General features: G+C 48.5%; 1 protein-coding gene across 2 annotated transcripts in view; it reads left to right on the top strand.

The window, feature by feature from the left end:
* Positions 1-27,232, top strand: part of SMOX (spermine oxidase) — an 82,474-nt gene that overhangs the window by 28,291 nt on the left and 26,951 nt on the right. The window contains exon 2 of one of the 2 annotated variants that reach the window (XM_083181540.1): positions 11,164-11,271. The exons of the other annotated variant lie outside the window; for it this stretch is intronic. The gene's annotated coding sequence lies outside the window, so the exon portion shown is untranslated. The remainder of the gene's footprint in view (positions 1-11,163; positions 11,272-27,232) is intronic. 2 annotated transcript variants of the gene reach the window in all.

The following is a 27,232-nucleotide window of genomic DNA, read 5'->3' as shown; positions in this document are numbered from 1 at the left end:
GTGGATTATGACCCATACGCGTGTGCAGTCCATCAATATTTTGGAGTCCAGCATTCAGGACTGAATAACCCCTACAATTTCAGCATGTAACACAATTTATTCCGCTGCAGATTGTTTCATTTTGTAACTCACAAGATTAATTTATGGCACAATGCAACTTGTAGTACAAGCTATGGATTGGGGTATTTAACATAATTGTTAGGTGGCAGAGTCATTAACCAATTAATTCTACTCAATTATGTAGACAGAGGACTCATTGAATGACTCAGAGAAACGTGTTCCACCTGAAAAGTTATTTATAGATGACTCTGCGAGACCTCGTTTGGACAGGAACCTCAGTTTCCGACTGGGAAAAGGAATTGCACTGAGGAAAGAGGGTTGTGCACTTCCCTTCCTTATGTGCAGATGGTTTCCTGTATCAGCACCTGCATGTGTGTGATGTACAGAGGCCTCTTTACCATCACACGACCTCTTGCACTATTGTAATCAGTGTCTTAGCTGTGCCAAAATGTGTAATCTACCACCCTTTCCATTACCCGATGTATGATGCAGCATTAGCAAGACCAGGTAGTACATATTAAAGCAGGATCTAAGGCTTAGGGGTAAGGTTCGGGATTAGGGTTAGAATACTCACTTGACAAACATCTGCATCGGAACAGCTGGTCACATGACAGCTGGGACCCAGTGGATGATAAACATCGCTGCCGCAGGTACCAGCTATGTAACATCTGTTCTGAATCTACCAGGAAAGTTTTGTCGACAGTCTATTATGTTGACATGTCATCCGTGAGTACAGGACAATTCCATTTTACACCACTTTTTTTCCCTGCCACTGCTGTGCGGCTATTTATCATAGATGCGATATAAACTGCCCTGTGTTTGTGCCGCTGCTCTGTTGCTTAGTAAATAGCCAGCTATCTGTAGCCTTTGGCCAATATTATGAGCTTTGACATGGTCAAACTTAACTGAAAATGACTGGAAATTAATGTTATTGAGTTTATTAATACCGTAGGAACAATATTATGTGCTTTTAGCTGTTTTTTTTTTTATTTAATTTTTTTAATTACTGATCTAGAACCAAAAGTAAAACACGAGGGTGCTTTTGGCAACAAAAAACAGAACCCGATGACAAATTAGAACCAAACAGAGAAGACAGGGATTAGCACATATCTTTAATAGAATATCACAGTAGACCAGTGCTGTGCCACCCAGGTGTGCCTCAGATCACTTCCAGGGGTGCCAGGGGTTGATGGTCCAGGACCAGTTAAAATTATGCGGTTAATATAATAGGAAAAACCAGAGCCTATTTAATAGCAAGGATTTCCCGGTTAAATGGGGAACATTTTCGAGAAAGAAAGCACAGAGATGATGAAGACCATCCGACTTATCCACCTGGGAAAGAAAGGCTCCAATCCTGATCTCCGAAGTGCCCACCTCCAGGACGAACAGAATATTCGGGTTCGGGTGACGTAAGACTCTAGCAGAGATAAAATCCATCTTTAATTTCTTAAAAGCCTTGACAGCAGACTTGGGCCAACAAGAAGAATTGTCTCCTTTTTAGTCAAGGCTACAATGAGGGCAACTATGTCAGAAAAGGATGGTATGTACCTCCGATAATAATTGGCAAACCCCAAAAATCTCTGAGTGGGCTTAAGATTGGAAGGCTGAACCCAATCTACAATGGCTTGAACTTTAACTGGATCCATCTGGAAACCCTTAGGTGAAATGATATACCCCAAGAAAGATATACTTCCAACCTCAAACTCGCATTTCTCTAATTTGGCAAGTTGTTCTCCCTCAATTTCTGCAGTACCGCACAAATGTGTTGTCGGTGTTGTTCTAAAGAAGAAGAGAAAATGTGGATATCGATCCAAATAAAGGACTACAAAAATCCCCTAAAAATCCCTCAGCACATCATTTATAAGATCTTGAAAAACTTAACCAAATATTCAAAGTGCCCTGTGTGAGTGTTAAAAACAGTCTTCCACTCGTTTCCGGCCTTGATTCTAATTAAGTTATAGGCCCCCACAAGTCTATTTTAGAGAAGATTGAAGCATTGCGTAATCGATCAAACAAACCATAAATAAGAGAAAGAGGGTAGGATTTTTTTTACTGTAATGTCGTTTAACTGCCAATAGTCAATACAAGGGTGAAGGGACCCATCCTTCTTAGTTGGAGACTTAGAAGGCCTAATGAATCCCCTCTTGAGATTCTTGTCTATATATTCCTCCATTGCCTTGACCACAGGCAAAGATAAAGAATATAAACAACCTTTTGGCAATTTGGCATTTGGGAGGAGGTTAATGGCACAATCGTATGGCTGATGAGGCGGCAGTACCTTTTTTAGAGAACACATCATAAAATGACGAGTACTGAACAGGAAGAAGTGAATTACAAATTTTGGTAACACGTAAAGGAAGGGTAAGACAGGAGGACGTACAACCCTTACCCTACCGTAACAATTCCCCTGTCTGCCAATCAAAGCTGGGATTATGTTTCTTTACCCAAGGTGTCACGGACCCACCGGTCGCCTGCTCCGATACGTCAATCTGAGCAGCTCCGGCCGTGACTGGGGTTCACTTAGGACACTCGGGTCCTTTCCTTGAGGTACACTGCCACCAGCCAAAACCTGATTTTAGCGCTTGAAACTGCGCAAGGGGCGGCTTGGCTCGCACCTGACCGCACAATACAATATACAAATGGTAACACGCTGGAGCGTTCTCTTCTGAGGCTAATGAGTCTTAAGAACACAGAACCAGGACTGAGAATATGTATTATTTATTCCTAGAAATACTACAGAGCTTTAGAAAATAGTTACAAAATATTACAATGATTTTAGAAGTACACACACGATTAAATGCAATTTCAGAAATAAAATAAAAAGGAAAATGACAGAACCGTATCTTACACTTAAGTACCAATCCTGATGTGGGGGGGTTCTCCACAAGAAATCTCTGGTCGCCTACAGCCTGTTTGCTAGACCCCCAGGTAGTGACACTGACTATAGGGAGAAGGGTCTTAGTTATACCTTGCAGACTCCCTCCTCCCTCCCACCCTTGGGATTTTTAACCATTCCCTTGCTGAGCCTAGTGAAGGTCCCTAGATATAGGATCTTTCCCATAAAGAATTTGTCCCTGCTTTGAAGTAGATTTTATACATTTCTCAAGTGATAAGAGGTAATTTAGTGGAGGGCCAGAGCAACTTTGGCCTGTTGGCTGGACACTATTGCTCTCCCCCCAATCTGGTTTATGAGGGGTCTCAGATCTTATGTTACATCCTAACTCCAGAGGAGTCCACAGATGGCTACACTCCCTGGGTCACCAATAGTCCACACACATAATACATGACATGTTGTGATCTCCCACATAATAATCACAGGCGGCATGATTTTACCAAACATACCAGACATACATTGATTGAACAGATAATCATAACAGGAGGCATACGTTAATTTGATCGATCACCTGATCTGATCGTTACACCTCCCCCTTTTAAAATGGCGCACAGAGGCGGTGACCCACGTCACCGTCTCATCAGTGCGCTATTAACTACATCACCTGGACGGGTAGCAGTGGTCTCTGTGCTGAGACAGACTGGCACTGATTCTGCTGAATTTGTACAAACACTTTCTTATACTTGACGTCTGTCATGGGACCACCGGACGCCATAGCCGTGGCTAGGGTGGGCAATGGGCATAGTCCCTGTCCCTCTCGCAGGAGATGGCAAACTAAAAGCACACAGGTGTCCTCGAACCCATAGTCTGTGAGCACACTGATATAGTGGGAGCTGTGTCCATCCCGGCTGGTATTGACACAGCCCACCACAGCTGTGCGTCGGACTCCTGGACACGGATTCTCCCCTGCAGCTGGCAGTTTGGCCTTACTCACTGAGATCAGTACCAGACCATTCCGCCACACCCCAAATGGCCATCCCCCTGGGACTCGTAACTCGGCACGTTTAACTATACCACAGGTGTGGGGCATTCTCCCAGCACTATATACAGACTTAAAAATGTCTTCCCAGCACCTCTCCTGAGCTGACTGACCCCCCCTCCCCTTCACTGGGGGGAAGGTCCACTCACTCAACACCTCACACCTCATCCTTTTGTGAGGAGATTCGCCCTCTGTGTCTGTGTGTGTGAATTGTGAAGGGGGGCACGTTTCTGCAAGGGGGAATACCAGCAGGTCATTGTCCCCTGTCTTGGGAACATCCCAGCTCAGCCTTTCCGAGGTTAATGGAGCTGAGTTTACCTGTGCTTCGCGGGCCCTCCCACCCTTCTGGTTACACACAGCAGCTTCCCTACTAGCCACTGGCTCTATTCCTAAAACAACCCTCTCACTTTACCCAGGGGTATCTTTCCCACTTCCCAGGTATGGGGCAGCCTGTGCAGGGTTGATTCTCAGTTCTGCGTGGAAAGCCAAGCTTTCCATGGCAGTCCAGGACACCTTCCTGAGCCTGACCTTCCCTCCCAGACCCGCAGGTTCTGTGGCTGGGGTGGTGCCACTGAGGTTCTCAGGAGAGGCATCCGTTATCCAGTGATGCTGGAAAAATGCACTCTCTGGAGGGTTCTCAGTGTCTGGAGGGAACCCCTGCTGTGTTCCTGTATCTGTGTTTGTGTGGCTACAGGAAGGAGGGGGGTTTGGGGGGAAAGCTGCAGTAAGGGACACTCTCTCCCTATCTGACAGTTCTACAGTGCACACAGGACCCACCGGGTCACTTATTATACCTGGTACCACATTTCCCACCGTAGCGCAAGACATCACATTATCAACAGTAACATCAATATCATAACCTGGGGAGACATCCTGCAATACCTGCAAATTAGCCTGTGCATCTTCCACAACACATGGGGCCCATCCTGCTGGCTTACAATTGCACCGTGGCAAAACCGCTATATCTGGATCCCATTGTCTCTGAGCAGGAATGGGGTTATCTGAGCATGTTGTCACCATTAACTTCTTGGCAGGTACATGCTCTGCCTGCAACCAACTCAGATCTGTCCCATTTGTGCAGTTAGCGTCCCCGGGCACCATGTCACAACCAGACATCACTGGAGGAACAGGGTTAACGTCTAGCACAGCAACATGAATGACATCACCAGCAGCACTCCTACCACTGGTGAGTGAGGGTGTCTCATTCCCAACTAGATTAGGGCATTCATTTAACCCCACAAACTGGCAAGGATTACCCACTATACCTGTCTCTAACTCACCCTCCACCTCTACCGAAGGTACGGCACTATCACAGATCATCCCAGGGGCTTCACACAAAATAACAACATTGCAATGTTCAGCATGGTTACATACTACCTGAGATGCATCATATGGTTCAGAAGGGTTAGCGACAGTGGGGACAACATTGACAGATATGTGTGGAGTTATTAAAAGTCCCACATCAGTAGTCCCACACATAGTCTCTTCCCTGCATACTTTCACTTCCGGCAACAAATCTGGAGCAACGGGTGGGAACATGCTGCTCACATCTTCCAGCAGTTAAAACTAGGCCTTGTGATGTGAGGTCTCTGTAACAGGTTCCACACCGATTGTAGCAGGCCGGGGTACCATGTCCATGAGGGAAACCTTGGTAGGCTGTGTCGTTGGTTCCATAGCTGGTGATAGAAGCTGTTCTAGGCGATTCCTTTCAGCCTCTGCCCAGCGGCACTGCTCTTTCCACCATGGGGTATCGAGCTTTTTACAATCATAAGCATATTGCTGCGCTATTTCAAAACAGTCCGTCAGGTCTCTCAGCAGCAACCAAGGAGTCGCATCGGGACCCCAGGTTAGAAACTCACCGCAATACATGCCGAAAACATTGCGCTCATCATTTCGTGCATGGGTTGATCATCTCCTTGCGGGAATTGTTGGGGCAGGAGATACCTTGCAGCTGACATTCTGTAGTGAGTTTTTCTGGGCTCATAAGCCTAAACGGATAATCATCACCATATGGGTCAGAATACTCACTGGGCTCTTCTGGTGCTGTAGGGGATTGGTACTCTGCAGTCTCCCTGACTGCCACACATCCTACAGTCTCCCTGGTGCTAGCAGAGATGTCAGCTCTCTGAGCATCGGCTGTAGTGTCCAGGGCCAGCTCATTATTCACAACCAAGCTGACACTCACTTGGCTTCCTCTGTCTGCTTCCAAGACAGAGAACTGTGCATGACGCGGTCCGGTGAAATTCGCGTCAGCGGTGATTTGGGACCTCGGTCCCTTGTTAGGCTCCCCATGATTGATAACATAGTCCACATCATGATCCAACACATTATTTATATCCGCAGACAGTAAAAGTTCAGTACGAAGCCCATCTCCTGCTAACTCAGTAGCCACGGCAGATAAAGTCTCACGTAAAGGTTCGCCATCATGATGCCCTGTATCATCCTCCACTGGTTCACCAACAGCGATCAGCCCTCCGAGCCTCACCAGTTCCAACTGGTACTCACGTTCGGCCTGACGCTCTGCAGCCTCAGCCTCTCGTATGGCTTTGCGCTTCTCAGCCTCTCGTACGGCTTTGCACTCAGCAACCTCAGCCTCTCATCTGGCTTTGCGCTCCGCAGCCTCTCTGTCGACAATGGCTTGGCAGTGCTGCACCAGCTGCAAAGCGAATACGGGGTTCACATTCTTCATTTGCCTGCTAGCAGCTAGAAGGTCGCTCTGCAGTGTAGACTTGCTGGGTCCAGCAGAAGGGTTTAACCCTGGCGCGGCATCATTTGTACTGTCCAGTGCTGACTGAGCCCCTGGGGTAGGATTGTCCATGGACTGGTTTCCTCCAGCAGCTAGAGTCCGATCGGCATCCACTAGTGCCTGAATCAAACGTTTTCTACTCTGGCCAGACCAAGGGATATTCCTCTGAAAACACACGACCACCAGGTCATCTCTCCTCATCTGCTGGTAATCAGCCATCCAGAGTCTCACACTTTTCAAATAAAATGATAGGAAAGAAAAACAAGAGAAGGGAGGGAACAGAAATTGCATCCACTGTGTGACTTTTAAAACTATAGTAAAGCTCTGAGTTCTGATTCTGGTGATGTGGGTATTTCTCACAAAATTCTACCCACACTCACTTAAGTTCTTAAAGAGAAAAATGAATTCTCCATCCCACCGCTTTCCGCCAAATGTCACGGACCCACCGGTCGCCTGCTCCGATACGTCAATCTGAGCAGCTCCAGCCGTGACTGGGGTTCACTTAGGACACTCGGGTCCTTTCCTTGAGGTACACTGCCACCAGCCAAAACCTGATTTTAGCGCTTGAAACTGCGCAAGGGGCGGCTTGGCTCGCACCTGACCGCACAATAAAATGGTAACACGCTGGAGCGTTCTCTTCTGAGGCTAATGAGTCTTAAGAACACAGAACCAGGACTGAGAATATGTATTATTTATTCCTAGAAATACTACAGAGCTTTAGAAAATAGTTACAAAATATTACAATGATTTTAGAAGTACACACATGATTAAATGCAATTTCAGAAATAAAATAAAAAGGAAAATGACAGAACCGTATCTTACACTTAAGTACCAATCCTGACGTGGGGGGGGGGGTTCTCCACAAGAAATCTCTGGTCGCTTACAGCCTGTTTGCTAGACCCCCAGGTAGTGACACTGACTATAGGGAGAAGGGTCTTAGTTATACCTTGAAGACTCCCTCATCCCTCCCACCCTTGGGATTTTTAACCATTCCCTTGCTGAGCCTAGTGAAGGTCCCTAGATATAGGATCTTTCCCATAAAGAATTTGTCCCTGCTTTGAAGTAGATTTTATACATTCCTCAAGTGATAAGAGGTAATTTAGTGGAGGGCCAGAGCAACTTTGGCCTGTTGGCTGGACACTATTGCTCTCCCCCCCAATCTGGTTTATGAGGGGTCTCAGATCTTATGTTACATCCTAACTCCAGAGGAGTCCACAGATGGCTACACTCCCTGGGTCACCAATAGTCCACACACATAATACATGACATGTTCTGATCTCCCACATAATAATCACAGGCGGCATGATTTTACCAAACATACCAGACATACATTGATTGAACAGATAATCATAACAGGAGGCATACGTTAATTTGATCGATCACCTGATCTGATCGTTACACAAGGTAATCCTAAAACTACTGGAGCAAGAGGACTGTGAATAATGAAAAAATCTAACTTCTCTGAATGAGTTAACCCACTGTTAAGATCCAGGGGTAGAGTGCGATGGGAAATCAGCCCCTTGGGTAAAAAACTACCATCTAAGCTGTATACTGAAAGTTCGGTTGGAAGAGGAACTAGAGGAACGTTATGATACCTGACAAACTGAGAATCAATTAAATTCCTGGCAGCTCCACTATCACCAAAGGCTCGAGACTCCCACCGTTGTACCCCAAGACCCAAAGAGAACGACAATAATAATGAATTGTTGGGAGAAAAGAGAGATTGGCCCAAGAAGATTTACCCTCTATCCTCTAGGCCTTGGTGTTTCCCGGATGCTCTGGGCAGGTTCCAACCAGATGCCCCCTTCCTCCGCAATATAAGCAGAGACCATGGGAGCATCGACGAGTCCTCTCCTGGTTTGACAGATGGGATACGCCAATCTGCATTGGTTCTTCACTGTCAAGTTTATGCTCCCTGACAGAATTGGAGTAAAGAGTAGCTGGTAACTCCCGCTCAGGGCGTCTCTCTCGAATATTCTCTTGAATACACCTGTCTATCCAGATCATTTGCTGGATTAATTCATCCAGAGTATCTGGTGCTGGATATTGTATCAGGAAGTTCTTGATCTGATCCGCAAGGCCAATTTGGAATTGGCTTTGCAGAGCAGGATCATTCCAGGCCGAATCAGTAGCATAACGGTAAAATTTGGAGCAATATGCCTCCGCAGTAGGACGACCTTGCCTAAGTGTTCTGAGGTGAGCCTCTGCAGAAGTTACTTTATCAGGATCGTCATATAAGACTCCCATAGCTTTAAAAAATGAGTCTACCATCTGAAGTTCTGGACCATCTGGCCTAAGACTGAAAGCCAATGCCTGAGGGTCACATTGGAGCAGGGAAATAACCAGACCAACCCTCTGGGCTTCAGATCCAGAAGACAATGGACGGAGCCGAAAATAAGGTTTGCAACTTTCCCTAAAGTTATAAAACTCTTTACGGTCCCCCGAGAATTGATCAGGTAAATTCATTTTTGGCTCCTTTATCTAGCGGGCACAACCCTTCGGACTTCCTCCTGTGTCTCTAGAGAGAGGTCCACCATCTGTTGGGTAAGAAGGCAGACCTGTTCAGAAAGAACCTGCGCAGGGTTCCCAGGACGGGGATCCATACTGGACTGGTGGCTACAGGAAGAAAAGAGAGACAAAATTTCTCCTGTTCCCTCTTTTTTTGGCCGGTTATAATGTTATGACCCTCGAAGGTACCCATTGAACCTGAACCCTAACTCTGTTTGTCTCTCCCCATGGTCGGCGGACGAGTGCAGTGCTAGACTACACCTTTAGCAGCCGCGTTCAAAGGAGCTGGTTAGGCCTGCTCCAACCCCGATGCCCCCAGGTCTTATGTAAGACAACGCGCCCACCGAGACAGAGAGACGACAAAAAGGATAAACTAACTAAATGAAACAGTGGAATACCTCCACAGGCAATCAACCTCCGGGGAGGAATCCAGGAGCAAGCCCTCACAAGACCCTCGGAATGCAACAATGCACAAGGTGGATCCGAATTACCCAAATGATGAATGTAACAATACACAGGATGGTACAGTGGTTAAAATACACCAACACACAAATGAATGCAACAATGCACAAGATGATACCAAAAGTAATAAAATGCAATCAACCCCTGACTTATCTGGAAGATGGGAATCACAGGAAGCACAGATGTTGAGCAAGCTGGAAAGCTAAACTGAAACCTGGAAAGCTGGCTGAGGCACTGAACAGGGACAGGCACACAGGAACGCTGACAGTAGGGCACAGGAACCGGGAACAATCTGGGGATGGCTGACCAACAGCAGAACTATAACCGGCACCTGTGCCCAGCAGACGCCTGCCTTATATTTAAAAAATGCCGCCCTGTGGCGTGTGACGTCAGCCACCGCCCCTGACGTGTGCGGCTGCCTGTCCAGGGCGCATGTTCAGGCTGTTGCCTAGCAACGGGCCCGACGCTTCCGCCCTGTCCGCCCGGCTACTGCCCGGAAACATGTCCGCCGCCCGCTGCGTCACTGACCTGACAGCAGTGCTGCCGGAGGCGGGGGAGCAGCGGCGGCAGTGAAGAAGGCACCTAACACCAGTGCTAATGGGTGCCAATTATAGAATAAGTGGACAAATAGGATTTCATCTTCAAAAATCTTAGTAAATAAACCCCATATAATTGAATCCTATTCCTCACCACATAACTAACCATAAGGACAAATTTTGGCCTAGGGCTTCCAAGAAATAAGATGATTTATTTATTTACAGTTTCTTATAAAGCGCAGCAGATTCCGTTACAGTGTCTTATATAGCGCAGCAGATTCCGTTACAGTGCCTTATATAGCGCAGCAGATTCCGTTACAGTGTCTTATATAGCGCAGCAGATTCCGTTACAGTGTCTTATATAGCGCAGCAGATTTCGTTACAGTGTCTTATTTAGCGCAGCATATTCCATTACAGTGTCTTATATAGCGCAGCAGATTCCTTTAGTGTCTTATATAGCGCAGCAGATTCTGTTACAGCGTCTTATATAGCGCAGCAGATTCCGTTACAGTGTCTTATATAGCGTGGCAGATTCCGTTACAGCGTCTTATATAGCGCAGCAGATTCCGTTACAGCGTCTTATATAGCGCAGCAGATTCCGTTACAGCGTCTTATATAGCGCAGCAGATTCCGTTACAGTGTCTTATATAGCTCAGCAGATTCCATTACAGTGTCTTATATTGCGCAGCAGATTGCATTACAGCGTCTTATATAGCACAGCAGATTCCGTTACAGCGTCTTATATAGCGCAGCAGATTCCGTTGCGCTTTACATTTGTAGACAGTGATAAAACAAATTGGGGAATAAACAGACATGGAAGTTGGAGGGCCCTGCTTGAAGCTTACAGTCTATAGATTATGATACTCTAGGGTGCCATGATTCAAAAGAAGTTTGGGAACTGCTGCTGTAGACACTTCAAGAGTAACTAAGGGGCTCATCTCTACTATTTATTAATTACTTATGCCTTTCCCTTATTCAGCTAAAAAAAGATTCACAAGAACTTTCTAGGGAAGGTGATGCCAGTGAGTCTCTGACCCCATAGGAGCGGTGAGAAATCGGAGCGGACATCCTCAGAATTTCCATCTCCGTACGTGTTAAGAGGAATTTCTATAATCTTTATTGTCACTTACTTAGGGTCTAATTCACGTTTGTACGCAATTACATTCACAACTGCAATTTTTTTCGGATTTAGGGCCTTATTCTGGTTCACTTGGTCACCCGTGCCTTCCGATGTTTTACTACTGCGCATGTGCATATGCTTGGTGCAAACGGGCACGGCGAACTGCTACTTCGCCATACCATTCACACATACCAGTGCGGGCGGTGGCGAAGGGCTGCGCCAATTGGACCGCCTAGAGTTTCATGGGCGGGGCGTTTCCATGTAAAAAATGGTGGCGTTAAATCCACATTCAGCACAGTAAACTACGCAGCGCTGCGTGTGGACTAGAATAAGGCCCTGTGCAAAATACCGGTTTGGGGCCCCCTCACACTCAATCAATCTATAACACTATATATTCTTTGATATTTGTAAGCGGCATCACCTTGGCACGGCGTGTGTACAGTCTACCGATAATCGCTACATTGAGTGAACATCGGCACAGTAACAAGCCCAAGGTCTCATGGAAGCAGACTTAGAATCTGTGTCACATTTATAATAATATGACTACCCACATGCATTGGCTAATGGTATTCCCCTAAGGATTAGCCTTTTTCCTAAATTGACACTATGAAGGCCGACATAAATTAAGTTGACCATGTGTCGACTGCATGCCGACACATGAAATAGGTTTACAATGGGAAGGTCAACAGTCAAAAAGATCAACATGAGTTTGAACTTTTTTTTAATACCCTCCTTTGCGCTTATTCATGTCGCTCTCCCTGCTTATAGTGAGGACTGATGATTTACTTGTATTACGTCGGCGTTCCTTCTCCAAAGCTCTGACATTTGTTTCCTTCTCCTTTCATACTTGTCAGATTGCCTCCTTTTGTTACACCGCTTACCTGTTGTTGTTGCTATAGACCTGGCACGACCTCACTGCTATTGTACTGTGTTTGTCATTTTCTTTTCCATTGTATGTTGCAATGAACAACTGAACAAATTCCAATCAGCAGTTATATATATGAAAAAAAAAACAAAAAACATTTTACAATAGAGTGGAACATCGGATTAAATTAGTCTTTAATATATTTACACGATGAATGGAGCCGTCATGTCAGGTGCCTTTTATATGCCTGGCTTGTATTTGCCTCTCAGCAACTGGGTCACAAACTGTGCTTGAAAAACTTATTTCAAACACAAAGGGGGGGGATGCTCTGACATCCGCACCCTAGCTCCGCCCCCTATCGGCACCCATCACATTCATAATTATCACATGTACACTAACATATGTGATAATTATGGCAAAGGACAGCTCTTGCGTTAGGAGCTGTCCTTTGCGGTGATCCAGCGGCTCCCCCCTCCCTCCCTTACCCGGCTGTTGCTGTGGGGGAGCTGGCTCTCCTCCTCCCTGCACCCAGAAGAGGATCAGTGCAGGGAGGAGGTCACAGGCCCGGGGGGGGGGGCGATGCGGGGTGGCAGTGGGTCGGTGCGGGGAGGCAGGGGGTCGCGTTAGAAGCCCATGGGCTTCTAGGGCATCACCAGATTTTTCTGGCGATGCCTCCCCCCCCCCGCTGCGGTAACCCGATAATGGGGTTTTTACCGCATTTTTAGCTTAGAGAATCTCCCCTTAAGGGGGTATTCGAATGTTCATTTTTGGGCGTTATTTTTCCCCACCTTTCATATTCACACATCTGACGTCTTTTGAAGCGATAGTCGGGTTTGCTTTTCAAATGTTTTTTTTTTTTTAGTCTAATTTGTAGTAGTGGGTCTTAATTATCACGCCCATTTATTCCACTTTTTTAATCTCACGCTCATTTTATCCCTTTTTTTAATATCATAGAATGCATATACAGTATTGTTGGGTGGTATTCAAATGTTTATTTTTGGGAGACAGTTTTTTTTACACCTAATAGATATGTGCACCCAATTTTTTTTGAAGTGATGGTTCGGTGCGCTATACATTTGTTAGTTTTTTTTTCATTTGGCTGTTGGAGGGCTGAAATATCGCGCCCATAATATACCTGTTATTTATATCACACAGAGCATTTTCGCGCCATTTTTATCCCCCCCACCCCCTATTTTGAGCCTCCGTTTTTTACCTCCTCCGGACTGCACAGAGTTCGGCAAAGCGGGATGCGGACTCCTAGGGGTGGCAGGCTGCAGTGCTAGTCCGCTGGGAGCCACCGTTGGCCCAGCATGGTGAGCAGTGCTGCAAGTAATGGGGTACTGTGTACCTGTAAGAAATATGTTGCAGGTGCACCGTACCATGTGTCCCCGAGTCAGTCTTTTTTTTTAAGTTAAAAAAGCTGCCGCATATTGTAATTCTCGCTGCGGCCCGCCCACCCGGTGCACCCTCCTTCATTACTGGCTCCTACATACGTGTGCAGGAGACTAATGGCAGCAGGACACAAATTAAGTACAGAATGTGCGGACATGCGCAGTCTGTACTTCTCTACCTCCACAGTGCAAAGACAAGGGGCTGTGTAAGGTGGCCACTCGCCTAGTGCCGTGTGGCCACGTCCCCTCATGACACATGCCACACCCATTTTTTTCTGCGTGCCAGTTTTGTTGAGCATTTTTTATGTTTTTAAGTGCAAGGCTGATGGGGTGACTGAGAAGTACAGGGGGATGGGAGAAATGAGGATGGGGGATGGAGAGGTGCAGGGGTGACGGAGAGGTACGGCAGGCGGACAGATGTGCAAGGGAGATAGAGAGAGGCGTGGGACAGGCATGTGCAAAGGTGTCAGGGGGGAGTTGGTGAAGCGCAGCAACAGCCTGGTGGAACGCACACCGCTGGTCTTGCTGGGCGCTTCCGCTATGACACTGGTCTAAGTCTACCACTATGGTGGTGTGCGCACTCTCTGGAACTTCCAGTCTTAGGGAGCTCTTTTGTGATTAAAAGGGATATATATATATATATATATATATATATATATATATATATATATATATTTTGTAGATTTGGCCGGGCACAGCTTCCCTTGGTGCTTACCTGGACGGGTGCCTCGTCTACAGGTATGTAGACTTTTGTAGGGGTAGACATAGCACTCCAGACATCTGGGTAATCCAAAATAGAAATTTTTTATTAAAGACAAGCAACGTTTCAACACTTGCGTAGCCTGACGAAGATACGCAAGTATTGAACCGTTGCTTGTCTTCAATAAAGATTTTCTATTTTGGATTACCCAAGTGTCTGGAGTGCTACGTCTACCCCCACAAAAGTCTCTCTCTCTCTCTCTCTCTATATATATATTTATAATGGTAATTTAGTGCTGGATTTTATGTGGATGTTTTTCGATTTGACTGTTGCACGTCACTGCCGCAGCCCTGATGATGGGGGGCGTTATTTATATTTATTGTGTGTGTGTGTGATATATATTTTGTGGTGCTAGGAATTTAGCCCTGCTACGATGCACTGTAGACTGACTGCAGAGAAAACTGCAGAGATAGCAAAAATAGTCAGAAAAAATGTACTGCTATCATGTACTATAAGAAAGACCACAACAAGATGAAAATAACCCCTTTTAATAATGTTATCCTTAACCCCTTTAAAAAAAAAGGAAATCTCATTCAATAATAATAATAATAATTTTTAACCAAAAATAAATAAATAATGATAATAAATAACTTTTTTATCACCACCCAACACCCAGGTCAATAAAAAGATGGGAAAATGACCAAGTTTAGACGACTATTAAAAAGTGTGAAAATTATCACCAAAAATTTGAATACGAAGCCCACTGAAAATGACTGTACAATAACAGGGAAGAATTGAATATCACACTAATATCACTACATATAAAAGTTGTTAAAAAAAAAGGGACAATAGGCAAGAAGTGGAACAAAACAACAATTTAATAGCCCCCTAAGTGATTCATCACTTACCTGTTCTACCAGGCCATTTTGCTAGCTGTACTTCTACTCTGAACCTGGTGCATGGGCGTTGTCATTTTATATTTTGTCAGCTGGTCACATCTCCTCTAATCGTAATGCTTCCATACATCAGCTGACTGTGGCAGCCAATCTGAGACCTACAGCTCCTATTTAAGCCTTTCCTCTTCACCAGCACATGGCCAGATCAATGTCATTAGGCCGATTTAGTGGTTCTGGTTTTAGAGTTAGTTTAGGGCATTGGAATAGGGTAGTAGGGTTTGTTGTGTGTGTGTGTGTGTGTGTGTGTGGGGGGATATTATAGTGTGTTCATTTCCTCAGTTTCCTACCCCAGTATAAGTACTATACAGACAGCCAATGGGCAGGATTTGTAGTACAGCCAGCCACTTAACGCAATGTTCCTAATCGTATATTTATTAACATATGGGATCAGTAATACAAAGGTTTTCTCTCCTGATAAGAGCTGCCTTGGGATGGATGCCAGTCACTGGACTTCTGGGATTATGATCTGGAAGTCCATCTGTGCATGCAGGTGGATGATGGAAGGGATACCTGTTAGTACATCCTGCTCACAGTCTTCAAGTGCTCTAAGACTTTACTTCTCTTTACTGGTACCAGCCCAGTGACCCACACATCAGTATGAATCATTACTGGTCCCAGTCCAGGTTCAGTGTTAGGTTCCACTGGTCCCAGCATGGTTTCCATGTGAAGCATTACTGGTCCCAGGCAGGTTCCTGTGTGACGCATTACTGGTCCCGGACAGGTTCCTATGTGACACATTACCGGTCCCGGGCAGGTTCCTGTGTGACACATTACTGATCCCGGGAAGGTTCCTGTGTGACGCATTACTGGTCCTGGGCAGGTTCCTGTGTGAAGGATTACTGGTCCCAGACAGGTTCCTGTGTGAAGGATTACCGGTCCCGGGCAGGTTCCTGTGTGACGCATTACTGGTCCTGGGCAGGTTCCTGTGTGAAGGATTACTGGTCCCAGACAGGTTCCTGTGTGAAGGATTACCGGTCCCGGGCAGGTTCCTGTGTGACGCATTACTGGTCCTGGGCAGGTTCCTGTGTGAGGCATTACTGGTCCTGGGCAGGTTCCTGTGTGACGCATTACTGGTCCCAGACAGGTTCCTGTGTGACGCATTACTGGTTCTGGGCAGGTTCCTGTGTGAAGGATTACTGGCCCCAGACAGGTTCCTGTGTGAAGGATTACCGTCCCGGGCAGGTTCCTGTGTACTGCATTACTGGTCCCGGACAGGTTCCTGTGTGAAGCATTACTGGTCCCGGACAGGTCCTGTGTGACGCATTACTGGTCCTGGGCAGGTTCCTGTGTGAGGCATTACTGGTCCCAGACAGGTTCCTGTGTGACGCATTACTGGTCCTGGGCAGGTTTCTGTGTGACGCATTACTGGTCCCAGACAGGTTCCTGTGTGACGCATTACTGGTTCCGGGCAGGTTCCTGTGTGACGCATTACTGGTCCTGGGCAGGTTCCTGTGTGACACATTACTGGTCCCGGGCAGGTTCCTGTGTGACGCATTACTGGTCCCGGGCAGGTTCCTGTGTGACATATTACTGGTCCCCGGCAGGTTCCTGAGTAAAGGATTACTGGTTACAGACAGGTTCCTGTGTGAAGGATTACCGGTCCCGGGCAGGCTCCTGTGTGACGCATTACTGGTCCCAGCCAGATTCCTGTGTGAGGCATTACTGGTCCTGGGCAGGTTCCTGTGTGACGCATTACTGGTCCCGGACAGGTTCCTGTGTGACACATTACTGGTCCTAGCCAGGTTCCTGTGTGAGGCATTACTGGTCCTGGACAGGTTCCTGTGTGAGGCATTACTGGTCCCAGGATGGTTCCTGTGTGACGCATTACTGGTCCTGGGCAGGTTCCTGTGTTACACATTACTGGTCCCGGGCAGGTTCCTGTGTGAGGCATTACTGGTCCTGGGCAGGTTCCTGTGTGAGGCATTACTGGTCCTGGGCAGGTTCATGTGTGAAGCATTAATTTACTGATCCTGGGCAGGTTCCTGTGTGAAGCATTACTGGTCCCAGACAGGTTCCTATGTGACGCATTACTGGTCCCAGGCTGGTTTCTGTGTGACACATTACTGGTCCTAGACAGGTTCCTGTGTGACACATTACTGGTCCCAGGCTGGTTCCTGTGTGACATATTACTGGTCCCAGGCTGGTTCCTGTGTGACATATTACTGGTCCCGGGCTGGTTCCTGTGTAAGGCATTACCGGTCCCGGGCAGGTTCCTGTGTGAAGCATTACTGGTCACAGGCAGGTTCCTGTGTGACACATTACTGGTTCCGGGCTGATTCCTGTGTGATGCATTACTGGTCCCGGACAGGTTACTGTGTGACGCATTACTGGTCCCAGGCAGGTTCCTGTGTGACGCATTACTGGTCCTGGACAGGTCCTGTGTGACACATTACCGGTCCCGGGCAGGTTCCTGTGTGACGCATTACTGGTCCCAGACAGGTTCCTGTGTGAAGGATTACCGGTCCAGGGCAGGTTCCTGTGTGACGCATTACTGGTCCTGGGCAGGTTCCTGTGTGAGGCATTACTGGTCCCGGGCAGGTTCCTGTGTGAAGCATTACTGGTCCCGGACCGGTTCCTGTGTGACGCATTACTGGTCCCGGGCAGGTTCCTGTGTGACGCATTACTGGTCCCGGGCAGGTTCCTGTGTGAAGGATTACTGGTCCCAGAAAGGTTCCTGTGTGAATAATTACCGGTCCCGGGCAGGTTCCTGTGTGACGCATTACTGGTCCTGGGCAGGTTTCTGTGTGACGCATTACTGGTCCTGGGCAGGTTCCTTTGTGAGGCATTACTGGTCCCGGGCAGGTTCCTGTGTGACGCATTAATGGTCCCGGACAGGTTCCTGTGTGATGCATTACTGGTCCCAGACAGGTTCCTGTGTGAAGGATTACCGGTCCAGGGCAGGTTCCTGTGTGACGCATTACTGGTCCTGGGCAGGTTCCTGTGTGAGGCATTACTGGTCCCGGGCAGGTTCCTGTGTGAAGCATTACTGGTCCCGGACAGGTTCCTGTGTGACGCATTACTGGTCCCGGACAGGTTCCTGTGTGACGCATTACTGGTCCCAGGCAGGTTCCTGTGTGACGCATTACTGGTCCTGGACAGGTCCTGTGTGACACATTACCGGTCCCGGGCAGGTTCCTGTGTGACGCATTACTGGTCCCAGACAGGTTCCTGTGTGAAGGATTACCGGTCCAGGGCAGGTTCCTGTGTGACGCATGACTGGTCCTGGGCAGGTTCCTGTGTGAGGCATTACTGGTCCCGGGCAGGTTCCTGTGTGAAGCATTACTGGTCCCGGACAGGTTCCTGTGTGACGCATTACTGGTCCCGGGCAGGTTCCTGTGTGACGCATTACTGGTCCCGGGCAGGTTCCTGTGTGAAGGATTACTGGTCCCAGACAGGTTCCTGTGTGAATAATTACCGGTCCCGGGCAGGTTCCTGTGTGACGCATTACTGGTCCTGGGCAGGTTTCTGTGTGACGCATTACTGGTCCTGGGCAGGTTCCTTTGTGAGGCATTACTGGTCCCGGGCAGGTTCCTGTGTGACGCATTAATGGTCCCGGACAGGTTCCTGTGTGATGCATTACTGGTCCTGGACAGGTCCTGTGTGACACATTACCGGTCCCGGGCAGGTTCCTGTGTGACGCATTACTGGTCCTGGGCAGGTTCCTGTGTGAAGGATTACTGGTCCCAGACAGGTTCCTGTGTGAAGGATTACCGGTCCCGGGCAGGTTCCTGTGTGACGCATAACTGGTCCTGGGCAGGTTCCTGTGTGAGGCATTACTGGTCCTGGGCAGGTTCCTGTGTGACGCATTACTGGTCCTGGGCAGGTTCCTGTGTGAAGGATTACCGGTCCCTGACAGGTTCCTGTGTGAAGGATTACCGGTCCCGGGCAGGTTCCTGTGTGACGCATTACTGGTCCTGGGCAGGTTTCTGTGTGACGCATTACTGGTCCTGGGCAGGTTCCTGTGTGAGGCATTAATGGTCCCGGGCAGGTTCCTGTGTGACGCATTACTGGTCCTGGGCAGGTTCCTGTGTGAAGGATTACCGGTCCCGGGCAGGTTCCTGTGTGACGCATTACTGGTCCTGGGCAGGTTCCTGTGTGAAGGATTACTGGTCCCAGACAGGTTCCTGTGTGATGCATTACTGGTCCTGGACAGGTCCTGTGTGACACATTACCGGTCCCGGGCAGGTTCTTGTGTGACGCATTACTGGTCCTGGGCAGGTTCCTGTGTGAAGGATTACCGGTCCCGGGCAGGTTCCTGTGTGACGCATTACTGGTCCTGGGCAGGTTCCTGTGTGAAGGATTACTGGTCCCAGACAGGTTCCTGTGTGACGCATTACTGGTCCTGGGCAGGTTCCTGTGTAAGGCATTACTGGTCCTGGGCAGGTTCCTGTGTGACCCATTACTGGTCCCAGACAGGTTCCTGTGTGACGCATTACTGGTCCTGGGCAGGTTCCTGTGTAAAGGATTACTGGTCCCAGACAGGTTCCTGTGTGAAGGATTACCGGTCCCGGGCAGGTTCCTGTGTGACGCATTACTGGTCCTGGGCAGGTTTCTGTGTGATGCATTACTGGTCCTGGGCAGGTTCCTGTGTGACGCATTACTGGTCCCGGGCAGGTTCCTGTGTGATGCATTACTGGTCCCGGACAGGTTCCTGTGTGATGCTATACTGGTCCCGAACAGGTTCCTGTGTGAGGCATTACTGGTCCTGGACAGGTTCCTGTGTGAGGCATTACTGGTCCCAGGCTGGTTCCTGTGTGACGCATTACTGGTCCTGGGCAGGTTCCTGTGTTACACATTACTGGTCCCGGGCAGGTTCCTGTGTGAGGCATTACTGGTCCTGGGCAGGTTCCTGTGTGACGCATTACTGGTCCTGGGCAGGTTCCTGTGTGAAGGATTACTGGTCCCAGACAGGTTCCTGTGTGACGCATTACTGGTCCTGGGCAGGTTCCTGTGTGAGGCATTACTGGTCCTGGGCAGGTTCCTGTGTGACCCATTACTGGTCCCAGACAGGTTCCTGTGTGACGCATTACTGGTCCTGGGCAGGTTCCTGTGTAAAGGATTACTGGTCCCAGACAGGTTCCTGTGTGAAGGATTCCCGGTCCCAGGCAGGCTCCTGTGTGACGCATTACTGGTCCTGGGCAGGTTTCTGTGTGACGCATTACTGGTCCTGGGCAGGTTCCTGTGTGACGCATTACTGGTCCCGGGCAGGTTCCTGTGTGACGCATTACTGGTCCCGGACAGGTTCCTGTGTGATGCTATACTGGTCCCGAACAGGTTCCTGTGTGAGGCATTACTGGTCCTGGACAGGTTCCTGTGTGAGGCTTTACTGGTCCCAGGCTGGTTCCTGTGTGACGCATTACTGGTCCTGGGCAGGTTCCTGTGTTACACATTACTGGTCCCGGGCAGGTTCCTGTGTGAGGCATTACTGGTCCCGGGCAGGTTCCTGTGTGACGCATTACTGGTCCTTAGCAGGTTCCTGTGTGAGGCATTACTGGTCCTGGACAGGTTCCTGTGTGAGGCATTACTAGTCCCAGGCTGGTTCCTGTGTGACGCATTAATGGTAGTTGCGCTAAATTATAGGTTGATACCAGGATGGCAATTCAAAAAGTATACCTTTATTGATTAAATAAAAGGCTATAAGGCCACAAATAAACATAATAATAATATCAATAACAATGCAAATAAAAAATAATAATAATATCCACCTTGTAGATAGCTGCGTAGTTGTAAATCAAATAATAGTCACCTATATTCCACCCGTGTCCTTCTCTTTTTGGTCCCAAGATAAGAGATATATCCCCCTGTAATTGTACCTCCTTTTTCAAGATGATCTTTTTGGAGAGGCGGCATTCCTCCACAATATAGATTGTAGAGCTGGAAAAGCTGAGCCCAAATGAGAGGGACATGGGAGGAATATACATTAGGTGACTATCATTGACATCCAGCCTGGCTACCTATCCTACCCCAGAGTCTTCTCCAGCAGGCTGCATCATGGGCAGGGCTATTTTTCAGCCGGAACGGTCCGGAACGCCGTTCCTGAAGCTCAAATTAAAATTGATGTCATCAGGAACGGCGTTCCGGAACCTGCTCCAGGCCGCCCGGCATCGCCTGCCCGCTCCCTGCTCCCAGCTCCCTGTCAGTGACCGCCCGACCACCCGCCTATGTATCCCGCCGCCCGCCTGTCAGCTGCGGCTTCCCCTGTCTGTCCTTCCCCTGCACACGGAGAGACAGATGCTAGAAGTCATAGTTCACCTCTAGCGTCTGACAGGTAGCACAGCTCTGCACTTCCTGGTAACGCTGCAGAGCAGTGCTCCCTGTCAGATGCTGGATGTGAAAAATGACTTCTAGCGTCTGTCTCTCTGTGCGCAGGGGAAGGCAGGGGCAGCAGCAGCAGCTGACGGGGGTGGGCACGTATTAACCCCTTGGCAACGTGCTGGAACCCCTGGCAATGGAAAATAACCCCCCTTGGCAACGAGCATTAACCCATGGCAAAAAATATTAACCCCTTGGCAACACATACTATCCCCTTGGCAATGAATGAGCAAGAACCCCTGGCAATGGACATTAACACCCCCCCCCCCCCCCCCCCCTGGCAACAAGCAAGAACCCCTGGCAACGAACATTAACCCCCCTTGGCAATAAGTAATAACCGCTGGGAACAAATATAAACCCGTTGGCAACAACCAATAACCCCTGGCAATGGACATTAACCCCTTGGCAACAAGCAAGAACCCCTGGCAACAGCCATTAACCCCCCCTTGGCAACGAGCAAGAACCCCTGGCAACGGACATTAACTCCTCTTGACAAGAAGCAATAACCCCTGGCAATGCATATTAACCCCTTGGTAACGGACGTTAACCCCCTTGGCAACAAGCAGGTAATTTGTAATTTATTAGAAGCCTTACTGTGGGGGGCAACGTGGTGTGGGGTTCAGGGATGGCGTGTAATTACAGCTCTACCACTGGGATTATTTCACGGTGTGGGGCATATGTATAATGGGCATCTCTGTGTGGGGCATATGTATAATGGGCATCTCTGTGTGGGGCATATGTATAATGGGCATCTCTGTGTGGGGCATATGTATAATGGCCATCACGGTGTGGGGCACATGTGTAATGGGCATCTCTGTGTGGGGCATATGTGTAATGGCCATCACGGTGTGGGGCATATGTGTAATGGGCATCACGGTGTGTGGCATATGTATAATGGGCATCTCTGTGTGGGGCATAGGTATAATGGGCATCTCTGTGTGTGGCATATGTATAATGGGCATCTCTGTGTGGGGCATATGTATAATGGGCATCTCTGTGTGTGGCATATGTATAATGGGCATCTCTGTGTGGGGCATATGTATAATGGGCATCTCTGTGTGGGGCATATGTATAATGGGCATCTCTGTGTGGGGCATATGTATAATGGCCATCACGGTGTGGGGCATATGTGTAATGGGCATCTCTGTGTGGGGCATATGTATAATGGCCATCACGGTGTGGGGCATATGTGTAATGGGCATCACGGTGTGTGGCATATGTATAATGGGCATCTCTGTGTGGGGCATATGTATAATGGGCATCTCTGTGTGGGGCATATGTATAATGGCCATCACGGTGTGGGGCATATGTGTAATGGGCATCACGGTGTGTGGCATATGTATAATGGGCATCTCTGTGTGGGGCATATGTATAATGGGCATCTCTGTGTGGGGCATATGTATAATGGCCATCACGGTGTGCGGCATATGTATAATGGGCATCACGGTGTGGCATATGTGTAATGGGCATCACGGTGTGTGGCATATGTATAATGGGCATCTCTGTGTGGGGCATATGTATAATGGCCATCACGGTGCTGGGCATATATGTAATGGGCATCACGGTGTGTGGCATATGTATAATGGGCATCTCTGTGTGTGGCATATGTATAATGGCCATCACGGTGTGGGGCATATGTGTAATGGGCATCATGGTGTGTGGCATATGTATAAGGGAGCATCACGGTGTCTGGCATATGTATAATGGGCATCCCGGTGTGTGGCATATGTATAATGGAGCATCACGGTGTGTGGCATATGTATAATGGGCCAAATCTCTGCGTGCAGGTTGCAAAACCGAGGTATAAAGTAGTCTTTTCCTGCAATGCTGTGCCCCTTGCAGTGAGGCTACACCCCTGTTTTTTGGGCGCGTGCCTCAGGCGCGCGCATATTCTCCACTTTGCTGCTGGGGATTGTTATGTTACTGCCACTGTTGGGAGGAATTATATGTTTTTCTTTTTTTTTTTTACTGTAATGCCCGCCCCTTTTGTAGCTCCTCCCACATCACCGCCCATTTTCTGCCCAAGCCCACAGTTCCTGAACCTATTTTCCTACAAAAATAGCACTGATCATGGGTATATTTAGCCAGTGGCGTAAGTTCATCCATATAGCCCGGAGGCAAGATATAAGCTGGTGCCCCCCCCCCCCCCCCCCCCCATATAGAGAGGGAGAGCAATGGAGAGAGAGAAGGAGAATGATAGATAGGGAATCATGGAGAAAGATTGAAACAAGTGTCAGAGTGAGAGAGAGAATGTCAGGGAGGGAGGGGGAGCCAGGGAAAGTGAGGAAATGAAAGGGTAAAGCGAGAGAGTGTCAGGGCTAGAAAGAGAGTGGGTCAGAGGAGAGGGTGCCTGAGTTTGAGAGGGAAAGAGAAGAGGGTGGTGAGATACAGCATCATGGATAGAGAGATTGGTGGGTGAGAGCATGGAAGGAGAGAAATGGTTAAATAAAGAGGGGTGACAGAGGGTGATATATATAGAGAGGGGGTGAGGCAAAGAATGAAGGGGGTCAGGCAGAGAGAGGGAGTTGAGAGAGGGGGTTCAGGCAGAGACAGAGGGGTGTCAGGCAGAGAGGGTTCAGGCAGAGACAGAGGGGTGTCAGGCAGAGAGGGTTCAGGGCAGGCAGAGACAGAGGGGTGTAAGGTAGAGAGAGGGGAGTCAGGCAGAGACAGAGAGAGAAAGAGAGGGGGTTAAGTTAGAGAGAGAGGGATGAGGGGTCAGGCATATAGAGAGGGTGGTGAGGCAGAGAACAAGGGGGTTGAGAGAGGGGTCAGTTAGGTAACATGCATGTATAGCTCCCGGCCACCAGCAGCCCCCTGACCTTAGCGACACCGCTAGAGCCGCGGTGCCGGAATTTGCATGACCTCCCGTGCCTCTGCTGCCTTCAAGGCCTCATGGCCTGCACGCCGTCCCATCATGGAGCCAGGCTGCAGTCCGCTTAGGCGGTGATAGACAGCTGCCGGCGCTGCAGATCTAGCACGGCCTTCAGGGGCTGAACACCCACAGACGCTGGACTGCTTCTGGGCACCCTCTCCCTGCAGCGTTCCCCTGCTCCCGCTGCCGCCACACACTGAAGTCGGAGACGCGGACGTGGGGCAGTGTTACACTGAGCTAGCCCCGGCGCTAGAATAAGAACTGCTGGGGGCGGCTACAGCGGCGGGGAGTGTGTGACAGCCGAGTGCCGATACCTGCTGAGGGGAGAGGGATGGACGGATGGTTAGTAGCGCTGCGGGGGATGGGGACCGGAGAAGTGCATAATGAATAAGCGCCTTGAGCGGGTCCTCCGCAGCGCTACTAACCATCCGTCCATCCCTCTCCCCTCAGCAGGTATAGGCACTCGGCTGTCACACACTCCCCGCTGCTGTAGCCGCCCCCCACCCCCTGAAATTCTTATTCTAGCGCTGGGGCTAGTTCAGTGTAACACTGCCTGACGGCCGCATCTCTTCCTCACTGGGGCTGTGGAATCTCTGGCCGGACTCCCAGGAGGCAATGGAGCCAGTGCCCCCTTTAAGGCTGGCGCCCGGCGGCAGATGACTCCATTGACTCCTGGAGTTCCGCCACTGTATTTAGCAATACTTGTATCTTCTTTCACCAGTATAACCCAGTTGTCCCAGTTCTCCGCATTCACAAACAAATTCCGATTGATCCTGACAAACTCTTTGCTAATTACTTTTTCCTAGTAACTGTATGCGAAAAGTACAAATAAAATGCTTAATTCTGCAGAATAACAGAACAATAAAAGTTACGACAGCATCATTAACAAGGTTCTGAGTCATACACAGTCCTGAAATACTGTACGCAGCACATCCCCCGGTCAGATCAGATGTATTAAATGACTCCAATAAAAGTACCTGATAGAATATTGCATCGTACACAAGACGAACCAAGGATAAAGTCCAGAGATGATAGGGACAAAATGGAAATGTCACAAAGGTGACTCAGATGTGAGAATACAATGGGCGGTATTCAATGAGCCTGATTCGCCATGTTTTTATGGCGAATTTGTGCTGTTTGGCGAATTTCTGACTAAAACGGTGAATCACCCTATTCAATGACCAGATGGCGAATACATTTCAAGGTTTTTTTCACCATGATTCACCGAGTAGCAATCGCTATCTTTTTATGGTGAAGTGGAATGTGAACTTTTAAAATAAAGTGTTTTGTTTTTTACATTTGGTGTCAAAAAATCAGGAATTTTATTCTGAGGAGGGGCATGCTATTTTTATTCATGTGCTGTAAGCACATGAATATATATTTAATTTAAAAAAAAATATATATATTTTATTTTTTTTACACAGCAGCCAGCAGGGGGCGCCGGAGCCGAGCCGCTCATTACATATTCATATATTCACTGCACCCGATCGTTACGATCGGGTATAGTGAATATACGGTCCCCTGCTGGCATCCCCGGGGGGCAGCCTGTGCTGCCTGGCACCGGGGGAGCCCACCTACCCCCCACAAAGTTCTGGGGCAGGCAGAGAGACTTCCATCTCTTTGCCTGCCACCGTCCTCAGGCTCCCTGCGGCAATCGCCGCAGGAGCTCATATTCGCCAGTCAGGGGCAGCGAGCCCCTGACACGTTGAATACCGGAGCCCGCCGGCTCCGGAACGTGGCGAATGTGCAGCGAATCCTAAAAAGGATTCGCTGCACCTCGCAGGTATTCTCATTGAATACCGCCCAATGTATCGCTCCTGTGTGACGCGTTTGGCTTTGGAAATAATGGGCGAAATGTAATGGCAGGCGGTTTTTTTTTTTTTGCGATTTTTTTCCGCAAAATATGCCGTTTTCGGGCATTTCCCGAAAATCGCGTATTTTATAGGGTGCGATTTGCGGCAAAAATCGCATTTTTTAAAGGTGTGATTTTTAGTTAGACTAAAAATCGCATCCAGATGTTTTCCCATTAAAAAGTATAGAACTCGCATATTTAATGGGTTGCGATTTTTAGTAAAGGTTACAAAAAATCGCAAAAAAAATAGACCAGGTTCTGACTGGCGATTTTGTCAGAAACATGCACAGATCATTGAGATCTGTGCATGGTTCTGTTGTAAAAAAATAGTTAAAACAAAAAAAAGAAAAAAAAAACGGCGTGCGGTCCCCCCTCCTGAGCATAACCAGCCCCGGGCTCAAAAAGCCGGTGCTGGTATCATAAAATCAGAGGGACAAACAAATAGGGGTTCCCTTGATTTAATGAAACCAGCACCAGGCTCAAGGTCCAGTGCTGGTTCCCAAAATACGGGGGACAAAATGACTAGGGGTCCCCCGTATTTTAAGAACCAGCACCAGACCCAACCAGCCAGCAGGGTAATGCCACAGCCGGGGGGGACACTTATTATATAAGGTCCCGCGGCCAAAGCATTATCCCCGTGGCTGGTCAGCATGGGCAGGGGTCCTGGGGAAGTGGGGACCCCCCAATGAAGGGGTCCCCTCCCTCCAGGACTTACCAGCCCATGCTGAAAGTCCGGGGCTGTCCCCGATGCCCCTGGGCGGTGGGCATCGGGTTGATGAAAAGAGTAAAAAAAAGAATAAAAACTATTGTCTTCTACTGTAGAACTATGAGTCCCAGCAAGCCTACCCCGCATGCTGGGACTTGGAGAACCACAAGTCCCAGCATGCGGGGCATTAAAGGGCCCGCTGGCACTTGTAGTTCTACAGTACAAAAAATTGTTAAATAAAACACACTGACACCCTGAAAAATAAAAGTTTAAT

Source organism: Crinia signifera, chromosome 1 (genome assembly GCF_055691185.1).
Source record: "Crinia signifera chromosome 1, ASM5569118v1, whole genome shotgun sequence".
NCBI classification, from domain to species: domain Eukaryota; kingdom Metazoa; phylum Chordata; class Amphibia; order Anura; family Myobatrachidae; genus Crinia; species Crinia signifera.
Note: the sequence above shows the minus strand (reverse complement) of the source record. Positions and strands in the feature narration are given on the sequence as shown.